The sequence below is a fragment of the Vicugna pacos genome, chromosome 11, assembly GCF_048564905.1.
Source record: "Vicugna pacos chromosome 11, VicPac4, whole genome shotgun sequence".
NCBI lineage: Eukaryota > Metazoa > Chordata > Mammalia > Artiodactyla > Camelidae > Vicugna > Vicugna pacos.
In genome coordinates, this window is record NC_132997.1 from 68,029,393 (window position 1) to 68,043,721 (window position 14,329).

A 14,329-nucleotide genomic window follows, 5' to 3' on the forward strand; every position below is an offset into this window, starting at 1 on the left:
TGCCATTTTAAAGCCATTTTAGTAGTTAAATAATTCCCTGTTACTCCCAAGAATACCCCTCCCAAACAATGCCTAATTATTTATTATGTGAAGATTTACTACGACAGGATTACATATCAGGCACTGGAAGTGTGGATAAGAAAGTAAATATTTCAAAGGGTTGGTTTTGTTGGTAAGAAAGCTAAATGGATATTTTGAAATATTCTTTCATGCATACTTCCCATTCTGGCTACTTAGTGATCACTGGACGATCTCTTTTTTTAAAATTTAATTTTAATAATGTATTTTATTTAAATCATTGCTCCCCAAATATTATCATCTCAACATGTAATCAATATAAAAACTATTAATGAGATAGTTTACATTCTTTTTTTTTTCCACAGTAAAGTCTTCAAAATCTGGGTTGCATTTTATTTTATTTTTCAATTGAAGTCAGGTGGTTTGTATTTTATATATACTTATAAGCAGGTGTCAGTTTGGACTGGCTACATTTCAGAGGCTCAACAACCACATGTGGCCAGTGGCTACAGCATAGGTAGTTTGGGTCTATCTTTGTTAGGGCTGGCAACCTGCACTCAATGGCCGGTTTAGCCCTATGACTAAAGTCCAGCACTTCCTGGGGCTGTTCAGTGAGGTCTTTTCACTCTGATTGGTTGGATCGTCCACATCTCCGACCGCTATGTCCACTTTGTTCTGCTTACAGCATCCATAGCTGTTGTTTGCCTGGTTTTGGGAAAGTCTTCTCTCTGCATGTGCACATAGTATTGGCCAAAGACTCCAGGGAATTTCCATACAGATTTCTGGATCTCTTTTGTGGGTACCTTCCTTCTTTTCAGTACGTTGTTCTGAAAATTCTGGCAGCCTCTGCTTCCTGAACTCCACCCTCTGCTCCTCCACTTTCACATGATGACTGTGCTCTTCTTAGAGCTCCTCCTGCCCTAGGATCTGGAAGTTGCCTCTGGGCAGAAAGTCTGAGAGATCAAAGGGCTCACCTCATTAGTTTGTCTTCTCCAAGGGATGGTCTGTACTAACAGTTGTCCAGTTTTCTAGTTGCAGACAGTAGGAGGGCAACTCTGGAACTAGTTAATCTTCATGGCCAGAAGCAGAAGTCCTACAGGCGGACCTCATTTTATTGAATTTCTCTTTATTGCACTTTACAGATATCGTGCTTTTTACAAACTGAAATTTTGTGGCAACCCTGCATCGAGCAAGTTTCTTGGCACCATTTTTCCAACAGCATTTGCTCACTTCATGCACATTTTGGTAATTCCTGCAATATTTCAAATTTTCTCATTATGATTATATTTGTTATGGTGATCTGTGATCAGTGATTGTTGATGGTACTGTTGCAAAAAAAAATTCCGGCTTGCTGAAGGCTCAGATGATGGGCAGGTAGCATTTTTTAGCAACAAAGCATTTTTTAATTAAGGTATGTACATTTTTTTAGACATAATGCTATTGCACACTTATAGACTGCGTGTAGTGTAAACGTAACTTTTATATGCACTGGGAAACCAAAAAACTTGTGGGACTTGCTTCATTGCGGTCATTTGGAATTGAATCCACGGTATCTCTGAGGCACACCTTGTACTTTGCCAGGTGAAGTGAGTTAGAGAACGCCCTGCACCCACTCCGGTGCATTCCAACCCAAGAAATTCAGGTTCCTTTGGGAGGACGAAGGAGGTTGAGAAAGTCTTTGGACGTGGTGCAGTGGCTCTTTTCCTTCACAGTTTCTCCTGAGTGTCACTCTTCCCAATAATCACAGTCGTGTCCCAGAGTCTAAGGTGCCCTTGGTTCAAGATCACCTTTATTGTGGTGGACCTGGTCTGGGCCACTTTGTGGCAGACATTCAGGGTAAGAGCGTCACCCAGAGGTCACCCATGAGCTGCAGAACAAAGGCTGTTTGTAGGAGGAGGTCACAGATCACACGGTGAGCCTTGCTTCACACATCTTGGTCTATCTCATCGGCTTGTACACGGCGTTCTCCCAACTCTGATTTGATCAGACATTTTTTGGACTATTGAATCGTCAGTTTCTGTACAACTGTCTGGATAAGGAATCTACTCAATGCAGTTTAGGATTTTTTCCATCCTCACTCCTAAAAGGGAATTTATCTGAGTATAGAACTTCATGCCAGGGTACCTGCAATTTTCCCTCAGCACTTGGAAAATGTTGATCTACTATCTTCTTACATCTATCACTGTGGATCAAATGTCTGCAGTTGGCCTAAATATCATTCCTTCAAAGGCAATATTTATTTTTTAACTCTGGTCATTTTTAAAGCTTCCCCTACCCTTTCCCTCGGTGTTCTGCTATTTCACTATAATGAGGTTCAGTGTGGATTTAGTTTTACTTAACCTATTTAGTAAGAGTAAGTTTTAAATCTGAAAGACAGGGCTGTAGCCTTTGTCATGTCTGGAAAATTCTCAGCCCTTTTCTCTTCTGAAACAATCTGTGTTATCTGGTGAAGCTTCTTGAGTTATTTTTCAGGTCTCTTATTTTTACTTCTTTTTTTTTTTTAATGTAATTGTCTCTATATGTGGCATTTGGGGGAATTCCCATGACTCTCTTCAAATTAACTATTTTCTTTCTTATTAATCAGGCTTAGTATTCTGCCCACTGAGATGTATATTTTGTTGTCTACATCTTTCATTCTTAGCATTTCTAATTGCTTCGTTCACACTTTCACTTATACCTGTTTCATTTCTGCTTGGCTTTCATTGGCAACTTAGTATAGTTTAATAGATTTTATTCCACCATCTATCTCTTTGAGGATCTTCTAGTTATTTTAAAATCCTTTTTAGAATGGTTTTGTTACCATGACTTTAACTGCAGTGATTTCATGCTGATTTTGTAGTGTGGCTTTTCTCGTGTGATTTCCTTTGGTGTTTTTGAGCTTTGTAGGTTCATCTTGAATGACAGATTTTTTCCCCCTATTTCTCTGCACTCACCTTTGTCTACCTAGTAGTTTTGTGGCTTCTTTTACCAGGGCTTCCACAGTCCTCAGTTCTGAGCCAGGATTTACAGAGGCATCTGGTGACTCACACTGGTGTCACTTGGTGACTTTGGGGCTGTCACATGTTCAGTCACACATCTGGGGGCAGCTTGGCTCAGTTCCACGTCATGAGGCTGCATCTAGGTCTTCCCAGCTCCCAAGCCCCATAACCTCACATAGGTCCCAGGCGGTGTTTGGCAGTAGCCCTGTTTCAGGTGTCCTTCATGAGTCAGAAAGCTCAGCCTCAGTCCCTGGTTTTAAGAAAGGAGCCTGGCTCCTGTCCTTCTGCACATTTAGCCTTGGCTAAACCCAGGAGCAAACTCGGCTTTTCTTCCAGGCATTGATAGCACGCAGCTTTGGCTTGTGTCCAAAGTCATTAATTACTTTGCAATTGTTTCCCGTTCTTACAGCAAGGAAAGAGTTCTTATTCTTTAGCCTGGCTATGCCTTTTAGTTTTCCTTATAAAATATGTTGTGTATCATTGATGTTTGTTCAGATGGGGAGGGAGTGACCCTCAAGAAATGAACTTATAACTCTGTATTGACCCTAAGTCCCCAGTTTTGTCATTGGATGATCAGAAGCAATGTTTTGTTTTACATTTTTAAGTTACAAGTAACTCTCAATTTGTTTTCAGTTACACAGTGCCCTTTGACAGAAATGAAAAGAGAGCAGAACAGAGCCCGTGGGGTTTCCTGTAGTCCGAGTGGTCAAATGGATCTGAGTTTTGTTATCGGGGTGAATCTTGAGGCCTACAGATCTGGGATTAAATATTTATTTTCTCCATAATAGTAGAAACAAATGTTTTAATCTCTTTGGGCCTCAGTTTCCCCCTCTATAAAATGGGAAACTTGTTTCAATATGTTGGGGGTTTTATGAGGATTAAATAAAATGCATATGAAGTATATACCACAGTGCCTGACTCTATACCTTGACAGTAATAATAACCCAACTCAGATGTTCAAGCAAAATGTAAAGTGACTGGTATATTTCACTGGAAGTTCAGAGATGGGGGCGGGGGGTTAAGGACTAACCTAACCCAGTGCCTCCAGTCATGATTCCTTGTGAGTCTCTTGGATTTACCATCTTCATCAGTACCTACTTGTCTGAGTGATAATGACAAGTTACCTGGACCTATCTGCATGTCACAACATCCGGAAAAGACAACAGTTATGTAGCACAGGGACAAGATGGGCTGGTTGACTAAGTCCACAAGCCTCATTCCTTGAGCCCGGGGTAGGATCAGGCTCCCCTAAATTTCCAAAGATGTAGTGGGAAGGAGGACTCTTGATAAGAGGGTGAAAGGGGTGTCTGGGTAGGAGTGGTGGGCTATTTGGGGTCCTCAACTCAAGCTGACAATAGAAAAGTGTATTACATTATAGGACAGGCAGTCCAAAGGCATGGCTCGGAAAGCCTGTTTGTACCAGCTCACAAGAGTCAATTGTTAAACACTTAGGAAATATGTGAGCCAATTGTTAAACTGTCGGTAGCTTGATATTACTATGGTGGGAGTAAATACTATGCTCAGACTGTAGACTTTGCATTTTTAAAGTAGAAGAGCTCAGTTTACCATGAGACCAAGTGAATGTCAGGAGAGTGCTGCAGGTTTTGCTTAAAAGTCCTACATTTAATTTCTAGCCACCAAGTGAAGTGTCTGTCTGGAAACACTTATCATAGATAAAGCAGAAACCAAGCTCTATCTTCTTTTCTTCCATAAGAATGTTTGAAGGAAGGGATTAGCTTCCTGAAACCAATATTGATCTCTCTTTCTTTATTTTTTTTTAATGAAAGAAGACCAATCTATGTGGTAACATTAGCCGCCTGGCGAGATGTCTTCAGCCATCAACTATCAGCTCCTGTTGGAGCCACAGATCCAGAAACATGGAATCTGGGTGCCTGGCGACCACTGCACCAGAAAAGCAGACCCTTTCCTTTCCTTCCTGCTCATCCTCATTTTCTCAGCTTCCTCCTCCTCCCTCTCTTCTATAGCACTGCACAAAATCACCTCTCTCACACCCTCCCCTCTCTTCAGTTCCTCTTCCCCATCTTTATTCTTCTTTTCCTCCGTCCCTCCTTTTGATGTGCCCTTTCTTCTCTCTCTCTTTCATATTTCACATGGGAGTGGTGCGGATGGAGGTCACTGACTGTGGTTCGGCTATGCAGCAGCCTGGGGAGTTTGCCATTTGAGGCAGGGAAGCATGTGTGAAATGTTCCAAACCTGAGGACTGAGCAGTAATCAGCAATTTGCACAGATGTCGGGGGGTGGGAGTGGGTTGGGGGAGCTGAAGCAGATTTTTTGTCATCCTGGAGGCTGACTGTCCCATGACTCCCTGGCCAGATAACACTGGCTGTTTCTGGGGGGTGTCTGATAGTTCTGTGGTCTGTACGATACATCTGTCCAATGACCGCCCCCTGTGAGGATTTCTGTCTGAGTTTGCAGAGGTCAGTGTGCTGGAGCTGAAGGGAGGAGAGAGCTCCCTCATCTCTGTATTCTCCCAGGAGAGGGCATTGGGGGTCTCCCTTCCCAACAGTGAGATCACACCTTGGTTTCATCAGGAAGATTTTGTAACCATAGCAAAAATGTTTTAAAATCTTAAAAAAAAAAAGACTAAAGATCTAGAGATCTAGGATCTGTTGGCCTCAGGAAGTATTTCACTAGGGTCCCCTGCATCTACTGGTTATTGTACAGCACTAGTCATCTTGTGGTATCTGCCCTCAATGAGTACGTTAACTTCAGCTAGGAGGAAACAAATCTCAGCTACAAATCCCAAAGGCCAAAAGTCAAAGAACCAGTCAGCTGGTCCTTCAGACGCATCAAAGGAGAGTGAGGATGGCTCAGCACAGACCCATCCCTGAAAGGCAAGCAAAAAGAAATGATCCCCTGTTCAACCACAAGGCTGCACTTTGCTTCCAAGTGACCACAAGATGGCAGTGTTTCTCCTAGTACTAACTGCCCTGATTGTACAAAAGACTGTTACCTTTTGGGAACATTTTCCAGTCATTTCATATTTTGATTCATTTTTTTTTTCCAATAGAGGAAAGTATGGAGCCCAGCATGGACTGGTAGGTCAAAGACTCGATCTACAACCAGGCAAATGCAAGGTCCAATTCTAGATCTGCCACAAGTTAACTTGTGACCTTGAACATTTCTGAGTTTCTGTTTCCTCATTTATAAAATACAGACACATCTCACCTGCCCTTCTTTACATTGAGAGGGACAAGAGAAAAATACAAGTGCAAGTGTAATGAATTCTAATGTACTATGACACAGGTGATTAACCATTCACGCGCATAAGAGTGACCTGAGGAAATTTTTAAATGCATTTTCCCCTGGTCCTGCTCCCAGGGACCTTCAGTGAGTCCAGCGCTGTGCCTGGGAATGTGCACATCACCGAGCATCCTTGAGAGTTGTGATGCTGAAAGCCCTTGGACCACAGTTTAAGACACTGCATTATGCAAAAACAGACCAGTGGAAGGAGAGAGATTAAGGCCCAGAAGCTATTTTTAGCTTCCCTTATAACTGCACTTATTATTTTCTATTTTGAATCAAAGTTTGACAAAATATCCTCTACTCACAAATGAAGGTTAACTAATGAAGGCAGAATTGTGTATTTTGTTCATCCTTTTACGTTCACAGCAAGTACTTGGAAACATTTCTGGGGTGATAATCAGACTTAGGCTGGGCAGTCTGCAGAGCATCCTTCAAAGTTCTACCCTGTTTATGGGTACATTTGAGTAACAAGACTTGGCAGACTCAACAGAATTGTCTTGAGCTTTACCTCTGGACCTCTTGGGCTTATCTTTGCTTCCAAATCAGTGAGCCAGTGCCTTCTGGACCAGGGCCTTCACCCTGCAGGAGGAGGCAGCGGTGCAGGAATTGGCTTACAAAATTCCTGAGCATTTAACTACTGACTCTTGTGAACTGATACAAGCAGGCTTCGCTATCCCACTGAGCCATGCCTTTGGACTTGTAAAGCTGTGCAGGTAGTTTAGAAATGAAGTTCCACGAGTCTCCTGGAATTCTTTCACAATGGCTATCACAGACCACCTGGAATTTTTGACCAGTACTGGCAAGGGTCTCACAATTTCTAAGCAAACATTCAGCCCCGCTACTCCTCAGAGGGTGCTCCTCCCCTGAGCTGCTCCCCCAGCAGAGAAGGTCTGATCTGAAGAGCGAACAGAGCCGGAAAGCTATGCGGTCTGACCCCTTGGGCGTGTGGCCAGTGTGAACGACCTAGCTTGGACGTGACAGCCCCTGCACCTGGACGTGGGTGTTTCTGCTCTCATCTTAGGCAACGGGAGACAGGGCTGCTGGTGAAGTTTTCAGCAAAGGCTGTAGAAACCTGCTTCACTTGGACTGTGTTCAGACATCACACTGATAGAGAAAGGAAGGTGCTGAAATGGAACTACAGAATTTTTCCTCTTTCAGCAAATATTTATTGAACGACTACTATTTTTGAGCCAGGCCCTTCACTAAAACAGAAATAAAATAGCCGAAGACTCTGCCATTTGTGGAGCTGAGGTTTTAGAAGCAGGAGACACACAATAAACAGTAAATGGGAAAACAAAATCAGTAAATGGACTTGATTGCACTTGTGGGCTGGGGTGGAGGGTGCAAAGCCCACTTGTTAAATGGGTGGAGCCCTGAATCAGTAAATGAGGGGAGGGGGCCTCAAACCAGCATTTTCTACTCTGAATCCTTTCAAGTACTTCTTGTTCCAGGCACACTCTGCCCTGGGGCAGTTTCTTCACTCCTCCAACTTTTCTAGCAGCTGACCTATGCCTCACACCTTACTCATCTTTTCACTGAGAAAGGGCTTTCTTAAGAATATAGACTTTGGAAAGTCCCTTTCTTCACCCCTCCCTTTTTTGTGTTTAACTGAGATCAAATTTACATAAGATTACCCACTTGAAAGTGGGCAATTCAGTGGTATTCAGTATACTTACAGTGTTGTGCAACCACCACCTTTCTCTAATTTCAAAACTTTTCATCATTCCCAAAGAAAACCCTGTATCCACTGAGGATCACTTCCCACTGTCCCCTCTCTCCAGCCCCTGGAAACCACCAATCTGCTTTCTGTCTCTAGGGGTTTAACTCTTCTGGACATTTTATACAAATGGAATCCTATCATATGTGGTCTTTTATGGCTGGCTTCTTCCATGAAACTGCATCTTTTAGCACTAAAAACTTTCAAGTTCAGCTGCAGATTTTAATTCTGCACAGTCAGAAAACGACAGGTAATGAAAGCCAGTTTGTGTCTGATAGTAGCAATCAAAGGCTTTTCTGGTTTCTTCAGCTTCAGAAGGTGACATATACAATGCTTATCAGACTTTCATTTCCTTGGATGAGTTTGCTTTGGATGAAGATCCAGAATTTGGACGACGGCAGTAATAGTTTTGATAGATCACCTCATCCCTTGCCTCAATCTCTGCCCTTCATGTCAGTAAGAGCCAGTGTTTCCTATTGGTGGGGATGCAAACTGGTGTAGCCACCATGGAGCACAGCATGGAAGTTCCTTTAAAAATTATAAATAGAGTTGCCATATGATCCAGCAATCCCAATCCTGGGCATATATCCAGAAGGAGTTCTAATTCGAGAAGATACGTGCACCTCAATGTTCACAGCAGCACTACTGACCATAGCCAAGACATGGGAGCAGCCTGAGGGTCCATCGACAGATGACTGGATAAAGATGATGTGGTATATATACACAATAGAACACTCAGCCATAAAAAAGAATGAAATATGCCATTTGCAACAACATGGGTGGACCTAGAGATGATCATACTAAGCGAAGTAAGTCAAAAAAAGAAAGACAAACACCCTATATCACTCACATGTAGAATCTAAAATATGGCACAGATGAATTTATTTATAAAACAGAAACAGACTCACAGACATAGCAAACAAATTTATGGTTACCAAAGGGGAAAGAGGATGTGGGGGGAATCCATTAGGAGTTTAGGATTAGCAGATACAAACCACTATATATAAAGTAGATAAACATCAAGGTCCTACTGTATAGCACAGGGAACTATACTCAATATCCTGTAATAAACCATAATGGAAAAGAACATGAAAAGAATATATATTATATGTATAACTGAATCACTATGCTGTACATCAGAAACTAACACAATATTGTAAATCAGCTATACTTCTATTTAAAAAAAAAAAGAGCAAGTGTTTCAACAGGGAAGTTTGCTGAGATAGTTTCCTGCGGGGGGTGAGGATGGAGGGTCACAGACGTGGAGAGGTTTGAGATATTCCTACTCTTCCATTTACAGCGTATTATCACCAGTCCATGCAAGAACACCTTTAAATTTTATTGTCATCAATGCATTCTACTCCCAGACTTTGAGGTAGGTTATTATTATTATTATTACCCCCATTTTAAGGATGAAGAAACTGAGACTCCAAGAAGATGAGACTCCAAGAAGATAAAGCTTTGTACAAATTCATACACCTTTCTGCTGACAATTCAGATCGAGCTTTTGTACTTTAGAGAGAGTTCTAAAATAATGAGCAGTGCCATTTGCACGAAATCTTAGTCTTATGCTCATTGGAAACCTAATGAACATTAAGTGAAAACCAACATGGGTCTGACATAAGATTTAAAGTTAGATGAGGGAGTGCCTGCCCCTACCTAGAGAAGGCTCTCAGCTGACACTCAGCAAAGATGACCAGACCAGGGTCAATTCAGGGAGGCATCTTCTATCCTCATACCGCTTTTCACAAACTGTGTGTGTGTGTGTGTGGGCGGGGGGTGGGGGAGAACTCTCTATTCTGTTTCAAGTTTACAAAATTCAGTAGTTCCTAATAAGCGCTATAGTGGCATTTTTTGTTTCCACTTGATGCTTCATAATTGCACTTGACAAAACGAGGTGGGAGCTAACTAGCTTGAGAAGCGCCCACATGTACACACACAGAGCTTTAATACCACACTTTGTTAACTCAAGAAATCGGCACTGAATATCTATCCAACTCTATCTGTGGCACTCAGTTAAATGCTAGGGACATAGCAGCAAGTAGTTAGACACTGCTCTCACTTCATGGAGTTTATCTACTTCCCTGAGTTTATCTCATGGTGGGAATATATAGCAGAAAACATCTATAGCAATTAACTAAATAATTTCTTCTCCAGTAAGGGGTATCAAGAAAAAGTAGAGGTGCTATGAACTGGTATAACCAGGAAACTTAATCTAGACTGGATTAGGGGTGGAAGACCAGGGAAGGGCTTCTCAAGGAAGTGACATCAAACTGTGTATCCTTCCAAATCTAAACGTATCTCTATTTAGATATGAACAGATATTCATGAACAATTAAAACTGATTATCTCTAGCCAGTGATGAACATTTGAATTATGTGGGCTTATTCTTTTAGACATCTATAAAACAAAAGTTATTTTTAAGCCATTTCCCATGCAGATAGGTACATACACATTTGTTGAAAGTTATATTTAAGCACAAGCAACTCAAACCTATAGCTGGGTTAAACTCTGCTCATTTTGTATCTTTGACTTTGTAACTTTTACTAAATAAGGTGCTATTTGATATTCATAGAGGAAATTAGGAAATTTCAGATGTTTTATTTTTCCAAGAATTGGACTACAAGATAGTTATTACAAACTCAAATACTGACAGTGTCTGCTGGACCCTAACTGAAGCCATCACACCGGCTAATCTTCCCAGAGCACCAGGCCGTTAGCCTCCTTTAGGACCCTCTCTCTCAGGTCGGAGCACCTTTGCCGTGTTCATACAAGAAGGAAGTTACTGGGCAGAGTTTCTAGTACTTGGGAGCTTGCAGTCTTGTGGGAAAGACAAGCCAACCACATCCAACCACAGCCAAATACATTCTGAGTGCACGTGGGCTGCATTCTTTTATTCCTGAGAATAACCTGGAACGTTAGGCAGGACATTTTGATTGTGGTCATTTAACCACTGTGGCACTGAGTGTTCATGAATCACCCAGCAGGGGAAGTTTAAATTGGAGAGGACTGTTCTCGTGTGCAGAGGAGCAGTGCCCACATCTGAATTCCTAACGTGCTTCCCCACGAGTGACTTCCAGTGAAGGCTCCCTGAGAAATACTGACCCAGAGGACGCATACATGGGCTTCCAGGAGCCTTGAATCCTTGAAAACTACGTATTAAATTAAGCTTACCTGTAAGTTTGTCTTGGAAACAGCCCATCCTGTCCATCAGCCTCTCTAAAATCCGTGTTGAAAACAGGTTCCACATTATCTCCTTGAGGAGAATTTACAGCTGTGCGCTTCTCAAGGGCCAGGTCCCACCCGGGCACTTCAGACATCGCTTCTTCCAACAAAAACCTGCGGACTAAGTATTTTACAAATGACAAAACTGAGGTTCAGAGAAGTTAAATATCCCCTCTACCTGATCAGCACCCCCATAACATTCCCCCATTTAAAGCGTACAGTTCAATGGTTTTTAGTGTATTCACGGAATTGTGCAGACATCACCATAGTCTAAATTTAGAACATTTTTATCACCTCTTGCAAAAACCCTACACCTGTTAACAGTGAGTCCTCATTTCTCCAGCCCCAGCCCTAGGTAACCGCTACTCTATTTTCTGTCTCTATATTCGAGACATCAGGTATCAGTGGAATCACACAGTATGTTGCTTTTTGTGACTCGTTTTTTTCACTTAGCATAAGGTTCATCCATGTTATACTACATATCTGTACTTCATTCCTTTTTATGGGTGAATAATAGTCCACTGTATAGATGTATCACGTTTTATTTATCAGTTGATGGATATTTGACTTGTTTACACTTCTTGGCTATTATGAACAATGCTGGTTATGAGCATGAGTGTACTAGTTTTTTGTGTAGACATGTTGTCATTTCTCTTAGGTATATACCTAGGAGTAGGAGGAATTGCTGGACCACATGGTAACTCTATGTTTTACATCTTGATGAACTAACAAAATTTTCTGCAAAGTGGCTGCACTACTTTACATTCCCAGCAGCAATGAATGCGGATTCCAATTTCTCCACATTCTCCTCAACACTTGCTACTGTCTTTTTGATTATTGCCATCCTATGTGGATATGAAGTAATAGCTCACTGTGGTTTTGATTTGCAACTCCCTAATGACTAATGATGTTGAAAGTCTGCTTATCCCCATCGTTCTGCTGCATGAGTCCACCTAGTAACTTGCGCTGAGTATGTCAACCCAGCCTTGACTGACCACCTGCACTCTCGATGTGTCTGGTTCTGATCACCATTTCTGGGTGTAGACAGAACACCGCACATCAGGGTGTAGGGTCCAGCATCCCAAGACATTACTGAAAAGACTGGATGACACTTTCCGGAAGTACAGGGGCATAATCTCCTTGTGGGGGAAATTTTGACCATTGGAAAACATCAGTTGGGAGGCATCTGGGCAGATACATCCTCTGTTCTTCCTCTTGCCTCAGAGGATAGTTTCTCCTCACCATGCAAATGGATAACATCCAAGCAGATATGCGGGCTGAGCAACCCTCTGGATCTCTTCACGACTTGCCATGGAGCAAAGACAGCATCATTTCAGATTGCTTCACATCCTTCCTTGCCAGGAATTCTCAGACACACATTTCAGCAGAGTTCAGGTCTAAATTTTACCACCATTACTTCCTTTCTTGATCTAAGACTCTTTTTTTCACATAAATTTTGGGTAAGAAATTGCTAAGACCTATGACACAAACATGGATAAACAAGTGGAAAACCCATGCCTTGGACATAAGTCCAGTGTTCCTGGAAGCCTCTTTTGCAGACCAGGCTCTCTGAAAAGTGGAGAAGGATAACCCAAGTAAGGAAACATCCCAGCTGTTCTATCTTAACAAGCAATCGCCTAAGCTAGAAAACTCAAGCATCCTCATCTTTTTCTCCCACACTTCCCACATCCTTTCCATGACCCTTGCTGGTCAATGGAGCTTACTAATATTTTTTAATGCCCGTGGTCTTTGTCCCATTATCAACTTATTCAGACTCTACTCACCACTTGTCTAGACAAAATCCTCAGAACTGCTGGTTAGCCAGACTCCAGGCTCACACTACTTGAATCCATCTTCCAAATTGCTGCTAGACTTTCTAAAATATAAGGCAGAGTGCTTTGCTCCTCTGCTTACAAATCCTCAATAACTCCTCACCGCCTCTTAGAGAAAGCCTTCGGTTAAATTCGTTCTGTGACCATCCGCCCTTTCCCCACCGGTACGGAGTAATTACAAGAGTATGATCAATATTAGGGGGGAAAATGCTATGTAATAAGAGAACAAGGAAACAATCTTACACTGGCTGGGATAGTGGGCACTGTTTTAAAACAGGTATTGCTATCTGAGCAGTCTTTTTCTGAAACTAGAATTAGAAAGTGTTTCCAAACCATTGACTCTTTACTGTTCTTTCTCCTACATAAGGATGTTCACTCTGGTAGAGTACAGTATTGTCCTGCACCCCCCGCACTCCTCCCTTTTGGGGTTGGGGGTTATACATGCACACCCCCGTGTGGCTTGTCGTGCAACTTCCGCTCCTTCCTGCAGGAGGATCATACTTTCCCGCCTCATTTGAAAGGCTGTCAGTCTTGGCCGCTGTGGTTTCTTTGTCCGGTGAAGTGTGAGTGGAAATGTGTGCCTCCTCCCGGAAGAAGCTTTCAGAGCCAGTGTGTGGTTTCTTCATTTCCTTTTTGCCCTTTACTATGACACCATCCTGTTGCAGATAGAGGCAACTCTTTCATTTTGGGCCCAGAACAAAGATTATTTGAAGTAGAACTGCAGCTAACCCACAACAGACAAGTGATATGAATGAGAATTTTGCTGCTATTACATCTCTGGGATTTGGGAATTGATTGTTACTGTAGTAAAACCTAGTCTAAACTGGTCCCTACGTTCATTTGCAAAGTGTTTCAGCTCTCTGTTGCTGTTTACAATCTGCCCTGAAATTAGTGGCTTACAACCACAATAATCTTTTAGTTTGCTTACAAATCTGCAGCGTAGGCAGGACTTGGTGGGGTGGGGAGAGTCAAGGGTAGTTTCTTTCTGTTCGTGCTGCATGAACGAGTGCAGCTCAGCCGCCTAGGGCTGGAAGCACGAGATGGCTCACTCACTCCCTCCCTCCACTGCGTGTCTGGTGGTTGGGGCCGGCAGTCACTTGGGATCTCAGCTGGACTATGGTCAGAACACCAACACGCAGTCTTCTCATTTACTTTCCTCACAGCGTGCTCGCTGGATTTCAACGGCAAGCATCCCCAAAGTAGCAAGCCGAAGCTCCACTGCCTTTTAAACCCCAGCCTCAGCACTCAGAGTTGTTTCTACATCATACCTCGGGCTCTCTAGAGAAACAGAG

General features: G+C 42.5%; 1 protein-coding gene across 1 annotated transcript in view; it reads right to left on the bottom strand.

The window, feature by feature from the left end:
• Positions 1-14,329, bottom strand: part of CH25H (cholesterol 25-hydroxylase) — a 219,663-nt gene that overhangs the window by 46,237 nt on the left and 159,097 nt on the right. Inside the window, exon 7 of the mRNA XM_072971583.1 lies at positions 11,155-11,326. The gene's annotated coding sequence lies outside the window, so the exon portion shown is untranslated. The remainder of the gene's footprint in view (positions 1-11,154; positions 11,327-14,329) is intronic.